Source organism: Archocentrus centrarchus, chromosome 18, assembly GCF_007364275.1.
Source record: "Archocentrus centrarchus isolate MPI-CPG fArcCen1 chromosome 18, fArcCen1, whole genome shotgun sequence".
Classification (NCBI taxonomy): domain Eukaryota; kingdom Metazoa; phylum Chordata; class Actinopteri; order Cichliformes; family Cichlidae; genus Archocentrus; species Archocentrus centrarchus.
The window spans coordinates 16,928,838-16,935,984 of NC_044363.1; positions in this window are offsets into that span (position 1 = coordinate 16,928,838).

Here is a 7,147-nt window from a genome sequence, read left to right on the forward strand (position 1 = left end):
CACTGTAAGCGGGGGAAAGTTGGTGACGTAATCCACCTCCTCTGTTCAATGATGGTTGTTCACAGTGGACATAGATGGCTTCTTTCACTCCTCTTTCAAACCATCTGTTTTCCCTGTCCAAAATGTGGACATTGGCATCCTCAAAAGAGTGCCCTTTTTCCTTCAGATGCAGATGTACTGCTGAATCTTGTCCTGTCGAGGTGGCTCTTCTATGTTGTGCCATTCGTTTGTGAAGAGGCTGTTTGGTTTCACCAATGTAGAGGTCCGAGCACTCTTCACTGCACTGAACAGCATACACTACATCGCTGATCTTGTGTTTGGCGGGTTTGTCCTTGGGATGAACCAGTTTTTGTCTTAGGGTGTGACTTGGTTTGAAGTATACTGAGATGTCATGCTTGGAGAAAATTCTTGAGAGTTTCTCTGACAAGCCTGACACATATGGGATGACAATGTTTTTCCTCTTGTCCTTCCCATTCTCTGTAGTTTGTGTTTGGCCTTCATTCCTGTGCATCTGTTACCGGCGCCAGCCCTAGGGGAAGCTGGGCGGTAGCAAGCGGCACACAGCTGAGGTCAGGCTGTGTTGCCCGAGGGTGAGAATTAATGCAGTGGCTGTGGAAAAGACGGAGAGGAGACGATGACAACAGGCCACCAGCTCGTTTAATTCTGACGCTGCAGCTGCGTATCGGCCCTCTAGTCTCCACAGTAATGCAATAGCACCCCCTATTGGTGACATACATTTTGTGTCTCTGACTTAAGAAATACACATTAGCATATTTAAAAAAAATAGAGGGGGTCTCTGTTTTAACACAAAATTTGTTTCAATCCGTTACACTCTCCCCCGCTTTAAGAGATGACTCCGCCATCTTGTACCAGAAGTGTTTTAAGTCATGTAAGTACGCAGTCTCACAGTGTTTCATTTTAGAGCCTTTTAGAGCCCTTTACAGCATGGCCCTATTGAAGTAGGATAAGAGTACATGTCCAGTTGCGCTGGATACCAAGGTACAGGACAAGGAACACAGGCAAGCATCATGTTCACTCCCGGCATCCATGGTTGGTAGGACGGTTGTCCCAACTGGTTGTAAGTGAACACCTCCCGTGGCCTCACCACTCTAGTGGACCGTTGCACTGTTGGGGTGCCCTCTTCTGATGTGTTCGCGCCAGACCCATTATCACACACTTGATCATCTGGTGTGAGCGTTCCGTGACCAATTTCCTCGCCTGGCACGGTTCCACTCACATCATCCATAATGTCACTTGTCTCATTCACAGGTATCTCCTCAACAGGTGCTGTAACCCCCGGAGCTGGTCGTGGTGCTGAATCGGGTACAAGAACTGGAGTTGTTACTCTTGGTTGGTGTACTTCACCCTGCAGCATGGGGCGCTCCTGCTCATTGGCTAGTTGAAAACTCTGTCTCACTGGTTGAAATTCAGGAGCTGCAGCCCTAAGTTTAGGATCTGATTGTGGCCTACGTCTGGGTCTCAAATCATACACAGGTATGCCTTGCCAGCAATATGTATACCCTTCTTCCTCATCAAACTGTTCTGACTCTTTCTCAGCAGCTTCCTGGGATCGTCTTTTGTCTTTCCTCCGTTTTTGTTGGTTCCTGTTTACATTGCAACTTAAATTTCGCTCCAGTGGCAAATCATTGACTGGTAGTAAGAGATTTCTGTGCAAGACCCGAAGACTACGGTCCCCTGTCTCAGCTTTGACACAATATACAGGTCCCTCTCCAATCCTTTCAACAACAAGGTGAACGCGTTGTTCCCAGTAAGCTCTCAGCTTACCCGGGCCGCCACGTTCTGAGAGGTTTCTGACTAACACTCGGTCTCCTGGTTGTAAAGAGATGCCTTTTGAATGTTTGTCGTAATACCATTTACCTTTTGCTGAGCTTTTCTGACTGTTTTGCGAGGCAATTTTGTATGCCTCTTGCATACGAGAAGCCCATTTTTCTGCATATTCTGGTCTGGTTCTACACTCACTCTCTGGTTTCATGTCAAAAAGTAAATCCACAGGTAATCTAGGTGCTCTGCCATATAGAAGAAAAAATGGTGAGTAACCTGTAGCTTCATGTCGGGTACAATTGTACGCGTGGACAATGTGTGGTAGGTGGTCTTTCCATTCTGATTTCTTTTCTTCCTGCAGCGTGCGTAGCATCTGTAGCAGTGTTCTGTTTAGACGTTCAACCGGATTCCCCTGAGGATGGTATGGGGTCGTCCGAGAGTGGGATATCCCAGCAAGTTGTTGCAGCCTTTGGAATAAGTGGTTTTCGAACTCCCTGCCCTGATCATGGTGGAGTTTTTCAGGGTATCCAAATCGTGGAATAAAATCATAAAAGATTTTCTCAGCTGCAGTTTTGCCAGACTTATTCCTAGTTGGGTAGGCTTGTGCAAAACGTGTAAAATGATCTACGAGGACTAAAATGTACTCGTAACCACCTTTACTTGGTTCCAAATGGAGATAGTCAACTGATAAAAGTTCAAATGGTGTACTTGTAGTCACTGAACCCATTGGTGCTTTCTCTGGGATACAAGGCTGCTTTTGTTTGATACAAGCACACTGGCGTATGACATAATCTTCAATTTCCCGTTGCATGAAGGGCCAATAAAAGCGTTCTCTTGCCAAGTGGATTACTTTGTCGGCACCTACATGTCCCATGTCATCATGCAAATATTTCAGAACAGTCTTTCTTAGCTTGCTTGGGAGAACTAACTGGTTTCTTTGCCCAGTACACCTGTACAGCAGTCCTCTGTCCAATTTGAGCCTGTTCCATTCATGTACCAGTCTGCGTGTGTCATGTGTCATCTGTCTCTTGTCCTTTTTATTGGGATTCCATCCTTTTTTTTTTGTTGTATCACCTCCCAGATTGAAGCATCCTCTTTTTGAGCTGCTCTGATGTCTTCAGGGTGAACTCCAGGTGACCCATCTTTGGGTGTGTCACTGACATTTGAGTTTAACTGTAAAGCAGCAATCCAAGGTACATCACTGTCTCTCATGGCTTTGCCCCCCTGCCAAATGGTGGAAATAACCTCTGGAGGCATTGTCTCTGTGTACTCAGACAAGTGGTCTTGCAGCTGGACAGGATATCGAGACAGTGTGTCAGCATCAATGTTTGACTTGCCAGGGCGGTACTTGATTGTAAAGTGAAAATCTGCTAGTTCACCCACCCAGCGATGTCCGGCTGCATTTAACTTGGCTGTGCTCAAAACATATGTAAGAGGATTATTATCTGTGTATACAGTGAAGGAAGGAGCGTAATAAAGGTAATCCCTGAATTTATCACAGATAGCCCACTTGAGGGCAAGAAATTCAAGCTTGCCAGAATGCAGATAATAGTTTTTTTCTGCAGGTGTAAGAGTCCTGGAACCATATGCTACAACACGCAACTGGTTCTCTTGCTGTTGGTATAAAACAGCCCCCAAGCCTTCATTTGATGCGTCCGTATGAAGGACAAAAGGCAAGTCAAAATCTGGGTACGCTAGAATAGGTGGGCTAGTCAGCATGTCAACAAATCGTGATACTACTGCACTGTGTTCTTGTGTCCATTTGATTGGCGTCTTTGATGGAAGTTGACCTGTACTGCTACTTCTTTGGATAGCCTTGTTAGTTTGGCTTTGATGGGGTTTACGATTAGCTTCATTAGGGCCCTCAATTAACTTGAACAATGGTCTTGCTAATCGAGAAAAATCCTGAATGAATGTACGATAATAGCCTAAAAAACCAAGGAGGGCTCTTACTTCCCCCACGTTCCTTGGCTCTCTGTCTCTTAGCTGGTAGACTGCTTCCAGGTCTTTGGGATCTATCCGAACACCCTCACTAGTGACAAGACGACCCACATACCTAATCTGGTGTTTGAACAGTTCACACTTGTTAGGACGTAATTTAACACCATGCTCCCTGAGTCTGTGTAGGACACGCCTAAGGTCATTAACGTGGTTATCAAAAGTTTTAGAATAGCACAATATGTCGTCTAAGTAGGGGGAGCAACACTCATCCCTTAACCCCTCAAGTACTCCTTCCATGCATCTTTGAAAAGCAGCTGGGGCATTGGTAAGGCCGAATGGGAGGCGTGTCCACTCGTACAGCCCCCAGGGTGTGCTAAAAGCGGTCAAGTGCCTAGAGCTCTCTTCCACAAACCCTTGATGGTAAGCACTGCCTTGGTCGAGTATTGAAAACCATTGATAACCCCCCAAGTTATCCAGCAGGTCCTGAATGCGTGGGAGTGGATGGCGGTCAGGAATAGTTTTGCGGTTTAGCCCCCGAAAGTCAACACACAGACGCAAAGACATGTCTTTTTTCCTCACACAGACCACTGGTGAAGAGTAGGGTGATGTGGACTTCCTAATCCAGCCATGTTCCAGCAATTTCTGGACATGTTCTTTCACTTCCTTGTACAATGGTTTAGGAATTGAGTTGTAAGAAGTTTGAACTGGTACATTGTCTGTGAGATTGATTTGGAGCTGCAAACTCGGGATACAGCCAATGTCTGAGTCACTTTTAGCAAAAACGTCTGACTCTTCAAACAACATGTCTCGTACAATTCTTTGCTCATCCTCTCCGAGGTGAGACAAATCGACTGGTGGGTGCCATCTCTGGCGTTCTGTACTCTTTCTTTGGCATGTATCAGAATCATTTAGGTTAGCGGAACAGGTGTTCACATAGAGTTGAGACTTTGAGTCAGTGGTGTTTGGGATGCAGTTAATTGGTCTTACTTCCACGACTTCTTCTAACGTCCCAAGTACAGTTCTCTTTGGGAGGTAAATGTCATGCTGAGTGGTGTTCTGCACAGGGATTTTGACAGTTTTTGTTAACCCACTAGGAACATCTATTAGTGCAGGGAATAACTCTAATCCCTCAGGACAACAGTCTCCTACACCCGGCTGAAAAAGCATTTCACCACCTGCTGGCAATTTCCTTACCCTACACCGAATTTCACAAATTTGACCAGCAGGTAATATTACTCCCCTTTTACCAGTTTTGACATCACACTCAATGTTGTTTTCTGCTGGGTTCAAAATCTCAAGCGCAGATACTAGGGCTTCCACAGTACTGCTATCAATGCTTAAAGCTTCTCTGAGTAGGCTGATGATGTTAGCATCGCTTTCTTTATTGGCTTTAATAACCTCAGCAATAACATTGCTGCCTAAGATGGGGTGGTGAAGATAGTTTTGGGTGACTAGTGTGGGTACTTGGATGGTAACATGTCCATAGTTATGGCTTATAATCAGAGGTGGGAAGTAACGAAGTACAAATACTTCGTTACTGTACTTAAGTAGATTTTTCAGGTATCTGTACTTTACTTAAGTATTTATTTTTCTGACTACTTTTTACTTTTACTCCCTACATTTTTACACAAGTATCTGTACTTTCTACTTCTTACATTTTCAAACAGACTCGTCACTTTTTAACGTCAGAGAGACGTTTGCATTTCCGGTCAGTGCGCCGTCAAACATCGAACGATCTGAGCCTAAATGGAGGAATAATAACACATAAGAGACAATCGTACTGCGTATCCTCCATCATCGGGGCTTATCTCGTACAAAGGGATTAAATACGCAAACCCATATAATTAATGTCTCATTTATAGCGCTATAATCGGGCCGGACCGAGTCCGTAAGTTGCGCTGCGGCACATAAACAGCTTAGCTAGCGCTACTGAAGAGGAGCGAGCACGAAGGGAGTAACGTGTGGCAGGTAAATGCAGCGTTTTTAAATGCTCAACAAATATCAGCAAACACACAAAGTGTGTGCAGTTTGTCACACAGTGTGTCTGCTAGCTAAAAGAAGAGCTGCTGTATTTCAGGGAGAGCAAAGAGAGAGAAGTTCACTCAGAGATGGAGAAAGAGGACAGGAGAGGAAGAAGAGAGGTTAGATTTAAAGGTAAGGACTGGAAAATAAACTGAAGTATGCTGACTTTGTGTAATTCAAAGATTGTATGAAAATACTGCAGTTTAGGTTAGCTTGTTGTACTGTATTTACAGTAAAGCTCTGTGTTGGACTGGAGCACAGTGTTTGTGTTGATGGTCAGAGTTACAGGTTACATCAGTGCAGCAGAGATGAGTTTGAATCAAAGCTGCTGCTGCTGAGATTCATTCACTGAATCCAACATTTCTACAGCCTGTATGCTGTCAGTGTAGGGGATGGAGATCAGCTCAGATAGCTGTGAAATACTGGGTTACATCTTTGTGAATTCAGTTCATCCACACAGAGCAGTAAACCTCAGAGCAGCAGCAGCAGGTCAGCTGATCACAGCCTGCACACCAACATCATTTACTGCAGCTCACAATAGAAAGCTGTGATTCTTCTCCCCATGCAGAGCCACTACAGCTGATCTTAGGGTTCTTCCACCTTCTGAATCCCACTGTAATCCCTGAGTATCCTTATGTTGGTGTTTAGGTGGAGGCACAGTCACCCTCTACTATGGAGGACACAGAGAACAGAGCTGTGTTTAAATTCCCTTTCACAGTTTGTGTCCTACATAACAGTTTCAAGCTGAGTGCATTCATTAGGATTAAAATTTAGATTGGAATAACGTTTGTATTCTCATGTAATATTATTTTATATTATTACAATAATATATAATGAGGTTCAGTTAGTTTTACACAAAAATAGCAGGTAGAAACATCCTCCAAAGAACTACTTTTACTTTCTTACTTTGAGTACATTTCAGAGCCTGTACTTTTTTACTTTTACTTAAGTAGAGAAGTTGAACCAGTACTTCGACTTTTACTAAAGTATTTTTTAACATAGGTACTTGTACTTCTACTTAAGTACAGAATGTCAGTACTTTTGCCACCTCTGCTTATAATTTGGAGTTCCAAGTCTGCCCATCCCTCAAAAGGAACATCAGTACCGTTTGCAGCCGAGATTTCAAGTGGCTTGTCTGACAGAAGGGATTCAAGTGATTGAATGGAAACATTAGGTAATGTCTCTTCCATCCATGCTTTACCCACCATAGTCACTTGGGCACCTGAATCAAGCAGCATTCGAATCGGGGATCCATTGAGTGCACAGGAAACCATGCATCTCTTACCAATGAGCTGTGCCAATCTTCTCCTTGGTGATAGTTGAGTTGGCTTTGATTTTGCATTTTGAAACTGACTATTAGTTACTGGGGGTCCTCGAGTTGTCCTGGTCACTGGCTGCCCCC